Source organism: Tauraco erythrolophus, chromosome 5 (genome assembly GCF_009769465.1).
Source record: "Tauraco erythrolophus isolate bTauEry1 chromosome 5, bTauEry1.pri, whole genome shotgun sequence".
Classification (NCBI taxonomy): domain Eukaryota; kingdom Metazoa; phylum Chordata; class Aves; order Musophagiformes; family Musophagidae; genus Tauraco; species Tauraco erythrolophus.
In genome coordinates, this window is record NC_141469.1 from 43239139 (window position 1) to 43255100 (window position 15962).

Genomic DNA, 15962 nt, shown 5'->3' on the forward strand with positions numbered 1-15962 from the left:
ATAAGCTGGCCAATTTATAACTAGTGTCTCTTTTCCCTGCTGTGCACATCTGTAAAGAGCCTGGCTCCCTTCTCTGTCTTTCATTGAGGCATTGAGGGGCTGCTGTTCAGCCCCCTGAAGCCATCTCTTCTCCAGGCCGAACAAGCTGAACTTCCTCAGCTTCTCATCACAGGGCAAATGCTTCAACCGCTGACCATTCTGGCAGCCTTTTGCTGAACTTACTGCGGTCCCTCAATGTTTTTCTTGGCCAAAAAAATGGATGTTGTATTACAGACAATCTAATGACTACCCAGTAAGGGGGGGATAATCACTTTTCAAAGTCCCCTGGCTGTGCTCCTGTTAATATAGTCCTCTACGCTTTTAGCCTTCAGCACTATTTCAACAGACTGAAGTCCTGAAGTAATGTAGAATTGTCTTTTCAAAACTTAAAAAAACGAACAATTTCAGTTGGAACATAGTATGTAGGATCTTTATAATGGGAAAGTTAATTTTACATGCATATATGTTTGCAGCATTTCCTCCCAATCTCAATGTATAGGGCATCTCTTTAGCCCATGGTCATGACAGCTCAACTTTTTGCTTTGAGCAGTGGTTGCATCAATTATGTATGTTCCTTTCTCTGGTTGGTGATCATTAGAAGTTAAGAGCTGATCGCTGGCCTTCTACATTCTCATCAACTTAGTTAGCTCTGCCCATACGCTAACAGTTTCTGATCATACGTTTCCATTAGCTGGACTACATAACTAATGTAAGAAAGAACTGAACTGGAAAGAAATTAACCCTACAGTCCTAATAAAGCACAAGACTGCAGTGAGCAGCTCATAAAAAAAATTATAGTTTTATATAAAATTTAGAAAAACATATTTTCCACAGTTCTACAGAAATCAGGGAATAAAACCAGAGGGCTGCATAGTCCCCAGCAAAACTGAAGTCAGGGCAAAAGAGGAACTAGAATCAGATGGATACGAATGAGGGTGACTGATTGAGAAACCTGGAGCAGTGGGAGGGAAGGTCATTCCTCCTTCTCACAGTAGTGCCAATCTGTGAAGTTACTACAAAAAGTCTGAAAACTACAAGAGACTTTCTTGCTCTCTCCAAAAGCTAAAAATGTCACTTTTGCATCTGCTGCAGATTCTGCCCGCCTGGGAGACATTAAGTGATTCTCAGCCTCAAAGATGGATCTCCTACCAGTAATTAATGGAACAAAGTGCTGCTAATGCTAAGAGAAGCCTGTTAATTTCATTTTGCAAAATGCTTTTGTTAGTCCTGCTGTATCAGCTTCATCATCTGTTCAATTAGATGTGCTGAAAGCAGCATTTTTTTCTAATCCTAGAGGTATCACAAAGAAAATCTAAACAATTTTGCAAAGCACTGGCAAGTTATAACAAGGAAAAAAGAAGTAGGGAGAAGTTGGAGAAAATGCAAGAAATTTAAAAAAAGAACAACATGGAAGTGTGAACAGATTGTGTGGGAGAGAAATACAACATCAAATAACTTTTTAATGCCATCCATGTAATTGTGTTTTGGTTTTTTTTTAAAAAAAAAGTATATAGAAATACAAAGATGACATTTTTGTGTCTAAAGCATCATTTCCTGATCAGAAAAAATTGAATTGAAAATTCAAAAAAATTTCATACGTTACAGAGTGAATTCCTATGTGTTTGGGAAGTTCAGACTTTTTATAACCTCCTATTCCTTCCACACAAATAAAAAGTCATTATTTTAGAATGAATTGCCTGTTTAACTGGAATTATTAGATGTAGCAGATGTTTTCTGAAGTTCCCTTTGTTCAGTGAACACACAAAAAAAGAATCCGATTTCTTGGGTCGTTGTATAAGACAATGTAATCAAGATAATGAAGAAAAACAGAATTAGTTTAAAAATCAAGTTGTTCTATAATAAAACTCTTCCTTTGATTCTGGAAAAAAAACCACTTTGCTGTTGAAATGTTACATTTGCAACTAAAAGTATTTTAAAAAATCAATGAAAAAAAATTAAAATGCAGATAATTTTATACAACGTGTTTTTTTTAAAAAAAAAGCTTATTTTTCTCTAAATATAACTTACAAATGTAATAGCTTATCCCCCATTCAATTTCACAGACAGTGTGAACAAAAATAAGTAGTGGAAGAAATGAATACTCATACTCAACTTTAGCGTTTAGGGTCATATTTGTTGATAAATAGGAGAAGAGCTTCTGTTTAGATGTTCATAAAAATCTCTGGAAGCCTGACTCTAAATTTATTACCTCAGTTTTAATGACAAACACATCAGTGTGAATTAGTGATGCCAAATCTGTGTTATTTAATATAACATTGTACTGGGTCTGGCTGGGATGGAATTTTTTCCTCGTAGCAGCCCACATGGTGCTAAGGAGGAGAGGTGTTACGTGACTGAAACAGTGTTGATAACACACTGATGTTTTAGTTATTGCTGAACAACGCTTACACACCGTCAAGACCTTTTCTGTTTCTCACACTATTCCTCCAGCAAGTAGCCTGGGGATGCACAAGAAGTTGGGAAAGACACAGCTGAGACACTTGACCTCAATTAGCCAAAAAGATATTCCATGCATACTGTCTCATTGAATATCTAATTCTCCAGGCGTAAACCATGACAGTGTTAGACAACTTGTTCTCTGTCTTGTTTACAACATATCTTACAACATTAAAGAAGAGGATGGAATCATAGAATCATAGAATCATAGAATCACGGAATGGTTAAGGTTGGAAGGGACCTCAAAGATCATCTAGTTTCAACTCCATCTGCAATGGGCAGGGAAACCCTCCACTACACCAGGTTGCCCAAAGCCTCGTCCAACCTGGCCTTGAACACTTACAGGGATGGGGCATCTACAACTTCTCTGGGCAACCTGTTCCAGTGCCTCACCACCCTCTGAGTGAAAAATTTCTTTCTTATATCCAATCTAAATCTGCCCTCTTTCAATTTAAAGCCATTGCCCCTTGTCCTATCACCACACGACCTTGTAAAAAGTCCCTCCCCAGCTTTCCTGTAGGCCCCCTTTAAGTATTGGAAGGCTGCTATAAGAACACCCCAGAGCCTTCTCTTCTCCAGGCTGAACAGCCCCAACTCAGCCTGTCCCCATAGGAGAGGTGCTCCAGCCCTCGGATCATCTTTGTGGCCCTCCTCTGGGCTTGCTCCAGCAGCTCCATGTCCTTGTGTTGGGGACTCCAGAGCTGAATGCAGTATTCCAAGTGGGGTCTCACAAGAGCAGAGTACAGGTCCAGAATCACCTCCCTCAACATGCTGGCCACGCTTCTTTGGATGCAGCCCAGGATACAGTTGGCTTTCTGGGCTGCCAGCGCACATTGCCGGCTCATGTTGAGGTTCTCATCCACCAGCACTCCCAAGTCCTTCTCCTCAGGGCTGCTCTCAATCCATTCTCCTCCCGCCTGCACTTATGCTTGGGATTGCCCCGACCCACGTGCAGGACCTTGCACTTGGCCTTGTTGAACTTCATGAGGTTTTCATAGGCCCACCTCTTCAGCCTGTCAAGGTCTCTCTGGATGGCATCCCTTCCCTCTAATGTGTCCACAACACCACACAACTTGGTGTCATCTGCAAACTTGCTGAGGGTGCACTCAATCCCACTGTCCATGTCGCCAACAAAGATGTTAAATAGCAGCACTGGCCCCAGTACTGACCCCTGAGGAACACCACTTGTCACTGGCCTCCACTTGGACATTGACCCATTGACCACAACTCTTGGAGTGCAACCATCCAGCCAATTCCTTATCCACTGAGTGGTCCATCCTTCAAAACCATGTTTCTCTGATTTAGAGACAAGGATGTCATGTGGGACAGTATCAAATGCTTTGGATAAGTCCAGGTAGACGATGTCAGTTGTCATGCAGGATAGCATGACATAAAGCTTTGAAAGAAAATATATGTGCCTATGTCCAGAAAGATTCTTCTCTTTCCCTGAGTTTGACTCACAACCCGGAAAATACTATTTCATTCATTAAAAAAAGCCAAACAATATCCCCCCAAATCAGTGAGGATGAATTTCAAGACTGACCAGGTGAATCTTAAAATAATTCACCAGTTTTAGCTTTACAGACACAATTGATGATCACATTTAGTGTACCAGTGAACATAATTTAAACAATTTGCCAGCCCATACAGTCTGTTTACATTTTTCTTCTTTATAATGAATATGTCCAGGATTATATTAGTTGCTTTGTTTAATATGCCTTTGAAAACTTCAAAATCAAGTAGAATTCTAGAATTCCCATTTGGATTTTAGTATTTCAAAATGTTTGGGGATTTTGGGTGGGATATTTTAAATTAATATTATTATTTGATTTAGAGGTTTTGGGTTTTTGTGTTCACAGTTCGGTTTTTTACAGATAAGCTTCCTAAATTTTTATCCAAAATCCACTTTTTTTTTGGTCTAAATTTCTAAAGCTTTCACTCTAGTCTTAGCTAACAAGAGCTAAAGAACTTTGCTATTAGAGTCATTGAATGCATCTCAAGATGTTTTAAATAATTACAGGGTGTAGTCTACTCATGAAGTCTAGATGGAGAAAAGTTGATGAGACAATCACATTCAAGCTTTGAGGCTTATGTTCACACTTCTTACTAGCTTCAAGGTATTTAAAGAAGAATCTAAAGGATGTTCTGAAGTTTTGACTGATGACCCTGGCTCAGTCATCACTCTGATGCAAAGAAACATTTACTTATTAAGATTATTCTTTATCTAATGGAAAAAAAAAAAAACCAAACCAAACAAACACAACAAAACACAAACAAACCAAACCATAAACAAACAAACAAGAACAAGCAAAAAACCTAATCACAGACTTTCTTGTGGTTGCCTGCAGAATGTGGAGCAACTCCATGACAAATGAAAAAACCTGCTTATCTGTTGTCCTACCATTCTGCAGACAAGTTGCACTTCTTCATTCATGCCTTCTTAAAAATGCAATGGGGTTTGATGTGTTCATTACATTTTAAAAATAATCCTGGTACAGTACATTATTCTTAAGAACATGAGAGAGCAAATTAACTACATATGGAACATACTAGAATTACTCTTTAATAAATTGAAGAAACTAATTATGATACTACAGTGTTGAAGGTAATACAAGATATTACAAAAACTATAATGCACTGTACTAGTGACAAATTCTCCACCCAAAAACTCTATATAATTAAAGTTTTGCAAACAATGTAGAGCTAGGGGAAAAAAAGACCTTTTATACACAGTAAAGTGTTGTGGTTCATCCCAGCCAGCAGCTAAGCTACTGTGAGGCCGCTCGCTCACTCCTTCCCCTCTGTGGCAGGGAGAGCAGAAAAATTTAACCAAAAGACAGTGGGTGGAGACAAGAACAGGGAGGGATCACCCACCAACCATGGCCCCGGGCAAAACAGACTCGGCTTGGGAACAAAACAATTTAATTCCTTAAGAGTTACTTCAAAGACGATAATGAAAAACAAAGTCAGATCTTAAAAACACCTTCCCCCCACCTCTCCCTTCTTCCCGGCTCTACCTCCTCCCCCACAGTGATGCAGGAGGATGGGGAATGAGGGTTGCAGATCAGTTCATCACACACTCTTTCTGCCACTCCTTCCTCCTCAGGGGGAGGACTCCTCACACTCCCCTGCTCCAACATGGGGCCCATCCTTATGGAAGACAGTCCTCCTAGAAATATTCCAACATCAGTGCTTCCCACTGGAAGCAGTCCTTTCACATCAGATAGCTCCAGCATGAGCTCTTTTTTTCCCACAGAGTCATGGCTCCTTAGGATGCAGCCACACACTCTGGTGTGAAGTCCCTTTCCACGGACTGCGCATGCATCTCTGCTCCACCATCAGTCTCCAGCAGCATGGGCGTCCTGTCCATGGAAATAGTCCTCTACGCACTCCTGTAGGCACAGGCATCTCTAGCAACCTCAGCGTGGGGTTCTCCATGGGCTTTGGGTGGATGTCTGCTCCACCGTTTCTCCCATGGACTGCAAGGGGACAGCCTGCCATCTCACCACAGGCTGCAGGGGAATCTCAGCTCCGGCACCCCTCCTTCCCCTCCATCTTCACTCACTTTGTTGTTTATGTAGTTGCTTCTCTCACGTCTCAGTCCTCTCTCCGTTGCAGCCATGCCTGGTCCAACTGGCCCAACAAACCTCAGCATTCCTGGCAACATGAACTCTGCCTAGTGTGCTCCCCAGGAGCGAGGAGCTTTGGAGTGCTCCAAGCTGCGCTGTTATGGCCATCTCCTGTTGAGTGGTGGTGGCCCAGCATGGGCCACTGCCCACCTGGAAGGCCAGGAAAACCAGTCCACCACCTCCTGGATCTCTTCACTGCAAGTCCTGCCTGGCTCGAGTTCCTTTGCCCCTTTCTTAAATATGCCATTCACAGAGCCACTGATTTTCTCGGCCTTGGCCAGAAGCAGGTCTGACCTGGTCAGTGACTGATCTGACTGGTTTTGGAGCCAGGGAAGCTTCTCGTGTCTCCTTACCGGGGCTCTCTCTGCAGTCCCTTCTCTACTACCAAAACCCCATCAGATATACACAGTATACAAACAAAATCCTTTTTCCTTTTTTATCTTCTAACATCTCTCCCTGTTTTCTTTAAAGCAAGGGGAAAATGAATGTTATTAGTTAAACAGATGACAAGATTTCATGATTATAAATCAGAATATGTCAACAAAAACAAAAAGTAAGATCATTATAGCAATTTTTATTGGATCAGCATATTCAGGCTGCTAAGACTGTAAAATCATAATGACTTATCTTTTTTTCATATAGACATTGCTTTCGTTGATTATTTTAAAAATATAGTGACTTTCAGTGGTGAAAGCAGATGTAGAATCAGTGCTGCAATATGTAACATTTGAAACTCCTACCCAGTGAAATCCTTCTTAATTATTCAGTGCAACAATAACATTAATGAATTACAATTACTTATGGAATGAACCATCTTTGTCAAGAGATAAGAGATACTAATATTCTATAGTTTTGAGTTGTAAAGAAGGGCAGGATGAAGTAGACATTTGTCATATATCTTCCCTCAATCAAATATAGCCAGATTCCTGCTAAAATAAAAGAGAAATTACAGATCTGAAGTGCCAGGAGAGCAAGCTTCCAGCTTGGAAACGACTGGAACTAGGAAGGGCATCCCAGAGTTGTGTAGGTAAAGGGCCAAAGTTCTTCTAAGTCTAAGAATGTCTTCATAGATGTGGAGTCAGATAGACCACCTGGGAAGTCAAAAGTCTTTTCTAGAGATCAAATGGGAGAAGGATTGTCTACATTACTAATCTAAATATATGACTACTGATTACTAACTATACTATCTCTAGTTTGGCCTCGTCTCTCCTTTATTCAGATTTTGTTGTGATCTGAAACTAGCAATTGTGGATGAACATCTAGCTTGAGAATCCAGTGGAATGTAAGTCTCAAAATGCATGACATTACCAGCGGTAGATATGCTGGCATCAGAAGGATCTTACTGATGGAAATGTAATCCTATCAGTACTTTAAGGGTATCAGTAGCTGTAGATTAGCTTAAAACAAACAGTTAAAAAGTTAAGTCTAACGACTTATCCATTTAACCTGGAAGTTAGATGTCTTAAACCTTTGTGGCTATCAACACAAAGACTCCTAACACACATTAGAAGAAACTCAACTGTACATATATAGCTGGGTAAAAAACTGGATTGCTAGGCCCAGAGAGTAGTGATGAATGGAGTCAAATCCAATTGGTGTCTGGTCACAAGTGGTATTCCCCAGGGCTCAGTGTTGGGGGGCCAGTTTTGTGTATTATATCAGTGATCTGGAGGAGGGGATTGACTGCACCCTCAGTAAGTTTGCAGATGACACCAAGATGGGGAGGAGTATTGATCTGCTTGAGGGTAGAAAGGGTCTACAGATGTATCTGGGCAGACTGGATTAATGGGCTGAGGCCAACTGAGTGAGATTTAACAATGCTAAGTGCTGGGTCCTGCCCTTGAGTCTCAACAACCTCGTGCAACTCAATAGGACCTGGGGGTGGTGGTTGACAGCTGGCTGAATATGAGCCGACAGCGCTCCCAGGTGGCCAAGAAGGCCAATACCATCCTAGCTTGTATCAGAAATAATGTGGCCAGTAGGATGAGGGCAGTGATTGTCCCCCTGTGCTTGGCATTGGTGACACTGCACCTCGAATACTGCGTTCAGTTTTGGTCCCTCACTACAAGGAAGACATTGAGGTGCTGGAGCACATTCAAAGAAGAGCAACAAAGCTGGTGAAGGGTCAAGAGAACAAATCTCATGAGGAGTGGCTCAGGGAACTGGCGTTGTTTAGCCTGGAGAAAAGGAGGCTAAGGGGAAGCCTTCTCACTACCTAAAACTATTTGAAAGGAGGTTGTAGCGAGGTGGGTGTTGGTCTCTTTTCCCAAGTAACAAGTGATAGCACAAGAGGAAATGACCCCTAGTTGTGCCAGGAGAGGTTCAGATTGAATATTAGGAAATACTGCTTCACTGAAGGGGTTATCAAGATTGGAACAGGCTGCCCAGGGAAGTGGTTGAGTGATCATCCCTGGAAGTATTTAAAAGATGTGTTGTCGTGGGTTAGGCTGAGTCCGGCAACCAAACCCACGCAGCTCTCCCAGTCCAGTAAAATGGAGAGGAGAGAAAAATGTAATAAAAGAGCTGAGGATCGAGACAGGAACAGAAGAGCACCCACCAACCACGGTCCCGGGCAAAAGAGGCTTTTTCTTAATGCAAAACTATTTATTAACAGCTACCTAGAAAGAGAAAAGCACACAAAAACGGTTACTTAAGAGAATAACGAGAAAACAAGGCCAGGTCTTAAAACCAACACCACTCCCCCCCACCTTTGCCTCTTCTTCCCAGCTCTACCTCCTCCCCCCAGCGGCGCAGGGGGCAGGGAATGGGGGAGTGCAGGTCAGTTCATTCCAAGTTGTTACTGCCGCTTCTCTTAAAGGAAAAGGAGTCCTTACACCGTTGTCCCTTGCTCCAGCGGATCCCCTACTCACGGCGAAGGCGTGAATCCTGCCCGCTGGGGGGCAAATCCTTACCCCATCGGATTTGCCCCAAGTGCGGGCTTTACCAGTCCTGGACTTTTAAGGAGCTGTAGCCACTCGCTCTGGCGTGGGTCGTCATGTCGACCTTAAATGCGTCTCCGTACAGACTCTGAATGCGTAAAATGCGTAAAATGCGTAAAAGTGTCTCTACCTGTGCCCATGATTCACAATAGTCTCAGGCTTAGGCATCTCTTTCCAACGTGGGTCATCCACTGGTTGCGAGTGGGTTTTCTGCTTGCTCCACCGAGGACTGTTTGTTAGAAGGGGCCGCTCACAAGGGGGACTCAGCCGCGGCACACGTTGTTCCGTTCCATCTTCACTGACCTCTTAGCTGTGTGGCCGTTTCTCTTAGATTTCAGTCCTATCTGGGTGAACTCGGCCCGGTGGGCGCCCCGGCAGCGGGGCTCTCCCCGAGTTCCCCAAGTGGCTCCGCCGCCGCCATCCTCGACGGAGCGGAGCGGGCCCGGACCGGCCCAGGCCGCCGGCCCGGCCGGGAGCCGGGAGCGGGGGCCGTGCCCCCCTCTCCCCTCTCCTCGCTCCTGGGCACAGGCACACACCTTTCCGGTTCCTTTGTCCGACGTAAATAGGGCAATTCGCAGAGGCGCCGATTGGCTCAAGCCCCGAGGGGGACGGGAGTCCGGTCTGATGGGCAGCTTGTGCCACCCGGACCTCCCCCCCCACTTCAAACCATAACATGTGTATACATGGTGCTTTGCAACATGGTTTAGTGGTGGACTTGGTAGTGTTTTGTTAATGGCTGGACTTCATGATTGTCGTGGGTTAGGCTGAGTCCAGCAACCAAACCCACGCAGCTCTCCCAGTCCAGTAAAATGGAGAGGAGAGAAAAATGTAATAAAAGAGCTGAGGATCGAGACAGGAACAGAGGAGCACCCACCAACCACGGTCCCGGGCAAAAGAGGCTGTTTTTTTAATGCAAAACTATTTATTAACAGCTACCTACAAAAAAAAAGAGAAAAGCACACAAAACCGGTTACTTGAGAGAATAACAAGAAAACAAGGCCAGGTCTTAAAAACAACAGCACTCCCCCCCGCCTTTGCTTCTTCTTTCCGGCTCTACCTCCTCCCTCCAGCGGCGCAGGGGGGCAGGGAATGGGGGAGTGCAGGTCAGTTCATTCCAAGTTGTTACTGTCGCTTCTCTTAAAGGAAAAGGAGTCCTTACACCATTGTCCCTTGCTCCAGTGGATCCCCTACTCACGGCGAAAGCGTGAATCCTACCCGCTGGGGGGCAAATCCTTACCCCATCGGATTTGCCCCAAGTGCGGGCTTTACCAGTCCTGGGCTTTTAAGGAGCTGTAGCCACTCGCTCTGGCGTGGGTCATCAACAAACTTTAAATGTGCTACGGCGTGGGTCGTCATGTCGACCTTAAATGTGTCTCCGTACAGACTCTGAATGCGTAAAATGCGTAAAATGCGTAAAATGCGTAAATGTGTCTCTACCTGTGCCCATGATTCACAATAGTCTCAGGCTTAGGCATCTCTTTTCCCGACGTGGGTCATCCACTGGTTGCGAGTGGGTCTCCGCTTGCTCCACTGAGGACTGTTGTAAGGGGCCGCTCGCAAGGGGGACTCAGCCGCGGCACACGTTGTTCCGTTCCATCTTTACTGACCTCTTCTCTGTGTGGCCGTTTCGGGGCTCTCCTCGAGTTCCCCAAGCGGCTCCGCCGCCGCCATCCTCGACGGAGCGGGCCCGGCCCGGCCCGGCCCGGCCCAGGCCGCCGGCCCGGCCGGGAGCCGGGAGCGGGGGCCGTGCCCCCCTCCCTTCTCCTTGCTCCTGGGCACAGGCACACCTTTCCGGTTCCTTTGTCCGACGTAAATAGGGCAATTCGCAGAGGCGCCGATTGGCTCAAGCCCCGAGGGGGACGGGAGTCCGGTCTGATGGGCAGCTTCTGCCACCCGGACCTCCCCCCCCCACTTCAAACCATAACAATGATCTTGGGGTCTTTTCCAACCTAAAAAATTCTATGATTCTATGATCTCCATGAAACATACAAATATGTATATATACTAATATAAAATGTGTGCATAAACTCATTTTAATAAGATGTTGATACTACTACAATTGATAGTCTATAAAGACATTGCTGATCATGTACATTTGTGACAGGATTAATGTTATATTTATACTTGATACATGCAAAGAGCCTGTTTTCCTCAGATCCTAATTTTCACAACTTGTAGACCTTCACAAAATAAACTAATACATTATATAAGCAGATTTTTATTGTACTATACACCAGTATCATGATTATGCTTCAACTTCCCCAAAAGAAGTTGTGAGCCAAAGATATCTCATGAAGCAGAATGTATATGTTTTCAAAAAGTCAAAATAAACTAGTGAAACAGGAAACATCATGATATGACAGTGATTATAAGAACAATGAAATAGACAACCTACTACTCTTTCAGTAAAATTGAACATATAGATAATTTGGGAGCTTTTCTGCCAGACATTTCTTCGGCATTCTTTGAAAATGTTGCTAACCCACATTTATGTCCCTGGGAACAAAACAACTAGTAAAAACACTCAGAAAAAAAGTTAACTCCACTATTTTGGGAATAGAATGTCCTATTTGTACATATAGCTTTGTACATATCCTGTCAGTTTTCCAGGATAGCTGTAGAAGACATCGTCAAAGCCACCAGCAGTTGTACAAAGCATCAAAAATCCTCAGTTTAGATGGATATTCCCTATGTCTTTTTCTAAAGAAAATAACCTATAGAGGTTCTCAGCTTGATGACTGGCCTCTGTAATTTGTTCTGAAGGAGAATGTGAACTGATAATCATAACGATCAGTAGACTGCTAATAGAAACTTTTTCAATGTGACTTTAGGTGAATTCCCTTATCAACTGTTAACAATGTTGAACAAGTAACTATCTATCTAATATTTTTTCTTATGTATAAAACCAAATCCGAACTCAAATAACATAAAGCTGCAACTGTGTATATGCTGCTGTAATCACTGTACAGTAAAAGTGCTGCTTTCTTAGGATAGATGAAGAGATGTAGCTATTAATGAAAAAGGCTCTTCTTATTGATCTGATATTATCTTTTCCCCTCAAGCTTCCTGTCTTAAGTCATGTAGTTTCAGTTGTATTAAAAGGTGAAATTTGTTAGACAGTGTTTGCTTTAATCCACTGGGACAAGAGTGAACTTGATCTTTAGTTTCAATTTTCGGGTCTAATTATGCAAAAAATGAGAGACTATAAGGATCTTGACCACCTATCTAATTATCATGGAATCATAGAATCACAGAATAATAGAATGATTTGGGTTGGAAGGGACCTCAAAGATCATCTAGTTCTAATCCCATGCCATGGGCAGGGACACCTTTCACTATATCAGTTTACCCAAGGCCTTATCCAACATGACCTTGAACACTTCCAGGGATGGGGCAGCCACAACTTCTCTGTGAAATCTCTTCCAGTGTTTCACCACCCTTATTGTAAAAAATTTCTTCTTTAGATCTAATCTAATGCTACCCTCTTTCAGTTTAAAGTCATTGCCCCTTGTCAGGGACTGATCAGCCTGGAGAAGTGAAGGCTCCAGGGTGATCTTATTGCAGCCCTTCAGTACTTAAAGGGAGCCTACAGGAAAGCCGGAGAGGGACTTTTTACAAAGGCATGTAGTGATAAGAGAAGGGCCAAAGGATTTAAATTGAAAGAGGGTAGATTTAGATTAGATATAAGGAAGAAATTCTTCACTCTGAGGATGGTGAGGCACTACAACAGGTTGCCCAGAGAAGTTGTGGATGCCCCATCCCTGGAAGTGTTCAAGGCCAGGTTGGATGAGACTTTGAGTAACCTGGTGTAGTGGAGGGTGTTCCTGCCCATGGCAGGGGGATTGGAACTAGATGATCTTTGAGGTCCTTTCCAACCCTAACCATTCTATGATTTTACGATTATATTTGCATGTGAAAAAGCAAAATCCCTGAATTGCTTCAATACATTTCAAATGGTTTTCTCCACGTGAGAAGTTGTACTGCACTTACTCACACTGAAATTCTGCTCTGACCCAAGAGATCTTTCCCTTATAAAGTAAAATTGTCACCTATCAGATTATTATTAAATATATTTAATGGGACTTATTAGTGCTTCTTCCCTAGCTGCAGGGAAGTGAGGGGAAAGGTTGGGGGCTGGCCCTCCCTCCCTGGCCTCCCAGGAGAGCAGCTGCCCATGCTGGGCTGCGCCACTCAGCTGGAGACGGCCACAGCAGCACATCTTGGAACACTCCAATGCTCCCTGCTCCCGGGGTGCCCACTGGGCAGAGTTCATGCTGCCAGGACTGCTGAGGTTCATCGGGGGGGTTGGGCCCAGCACAGCTGCAGCAGAGAGAGGACTGAGGTGTAAGAAAAACAACTGCATAAACAACAAAGCAAGTGAAGATGGAGGGGGAGGCGGTGTGCCGGAGCTGAGATTCCCCTGCAGCCCGTGGTGAGGTGGCAGGCTGTCCCCTTGCAGTCTGTGAGAGAAACAGTGGAGTAGAGATCCACCTGAAGCCCATGGAGAACCCATCAGAAGGGACTTCACTCCAGAGTGTGTGGCTGCATCCTAAGGAGCCATGACTCTGTGGGAAAAAAAAATCCCATGCTGGAGCTGTCTGAAGGGTAAGGACTGCATCCAGCGGGAAGGATTGGTGTTGGAAAATTTCTAGAACTGTCTTCGATGAGGATAGCCCTCACGTTGGAGCATGGTAAGAGCGTGAGAAGTCCATCCCCTGAGGAGGAAGGAGCAGCAGAAAGTGTGTGACGAAGCAACCTGCAAATCCCCACCATTCACCATCCCTCTGCGTCACTGGGATGAGGAGGCAGAGCTGGAAAGAAGGGAGAGGTGGGGAAAAGGTGTTTTTAACATCTGACTTTGCATCTCATTACTGTCTCTGAACTAACAAACGAATTAAATTGATTAAATTCATTTGTTCCCAAGCCAAGTCTGTTTTGCCCAGGGCCATAGGTGATGAGTGATCCATCCCTGTTCTTATCTTGACCCTCAGGCCTTTTGTTACATTTTTCTCCTCTCCCCCCCACCAGGAGGTAGGAGTGAGCAAGTGACCCCGTGGTAGCTTAGGTGCTGGCCAGGATGAAACACCACATGGATTCTATTTCTTCTACTTTTCTTGAGGCAAAAGTCTGCAGTTTCGTTGGAACATTCAGCAACTTTTATCTATTACTCATCTTAATGAAAAACTAGAGGATTTACATATTGTTGTGCTGTCAGCACTGGAAAGTAAACAAAACCTTTTCAATCAATTCTGAAAGAAAGCATGAGTTTCCTAACTTGAATAGATATGTTCTGATGATAAGTGATGTCTTAATTGTACTATGGATCTAAAATTCCAAACATTTGAGAGAGTGAGAACTTGGTGCAGATTTTTGCAGCAGTGTCTAATGTAAACCTCCATTTGATTTAATGCAGAAAGTTGATGTTTCTGTTTGTTATCATAGCCTCGAAAAGACAGGAATGTCATGGGTATGAGAAGATTTTGGACATAGTGCTTCAAGATTTCAGATCCTTCATATTTCTTATGATTTGTCAAACACTATGCAAATCACTGATCTTTTGATTTGTCATTAATTCAAAGTTTATTTTGATAATGATTTATTATAGAGGCTAAAAAAATCTTTTGGTAGGCTCTACAATAGAGAAGGAATGCAAACAACATAAATTGGCTGAGGTATCCAATTTCCAGAATTTTGTCTTAGATATCTAATTTTCTTTGGTCTGTTAATACAACTTCATTTTGTAGTAGAGACAAAGAAAAAGAATGATCATTGACTAGATGGTAAAATATTTATATATAGATTTACCCTGTAACCTCTACTGTATCATTTACAGCCTTTGCTAAAGAGGCTCCTGCTTTCTACATGATTTTTCTAATTATTGAAAATAATTGATCTATAAAATGTGTTAATTAAATAGGGAATGAAAAGGTTTGGCATGATCTCTAAATTAATTATCTAACTCAATGCTATTGTCATAAGCTGTTGAATTTCTCATCAACTGTTGTGAGAACAACGAAGTTTAATATCAGATCCTGTGTGACACAATCTTAGTTCCACCATGTGCTGAAAATGCGACAATTCAATACTAAAATCCTCTAGAAATAAAGCTCATAAATGCAACCCTCAATGAACCTTCAGCATAGTAACATCCTGTGTGATCATTAAATTTTAGTCAGAACAAATAAATATTCCTTATGGGACACAATTATGATTGTTCTATCTGAGGACAAGAACATATAACATGCTATGGATATTGACAGCATTGTGTAAATAGTGGAGACTATCTAGATTTCTTCTAAGTCCAGAGCACTTACCATTCTGGTGAAACATAAAGGAAACTGAAGAAATCTATTATTTTCATAAATCAGATCACATAACATACTCATTATTTTCACCAGAAATTTGTCACTACAGATACACAAGGAACGTCAATGTTGATTAATATTATGCCTGTATGAGTCAGGCATTCCACCACAATGTGATCATTGCCTGACTTAAGGCAGCAATTCTGCAAAATCAGCCACATGCTTGAATATCGATGCACTTAACTCAGTTGAATTGAGTGGGATTTAAATGTTAGTATGTCTTGCAACTGCGCATTTATTAGACAGGTGTTTTCATAAACTGAAGAGTCTCTGTGACCAAAAAAAAAGATGAAAATATATGCATCAAATACAGTATTGCAGAGTACATACATGTCACAGATGACCCAAGAATAGTGTTTCTTACCTGTCAAGGAAAACAGCTTTGCAGAAGAACAAGACATCATACTATGAGGCCATCCAAGCAGAATACAAGAAAAACATAAACACTAATAATGTGAAACATCTTTTTTCTACAAAAGCTAATATTTGAGATTTATATCTTTCTTCATGTATGAAGATTTCATTTACAAGTG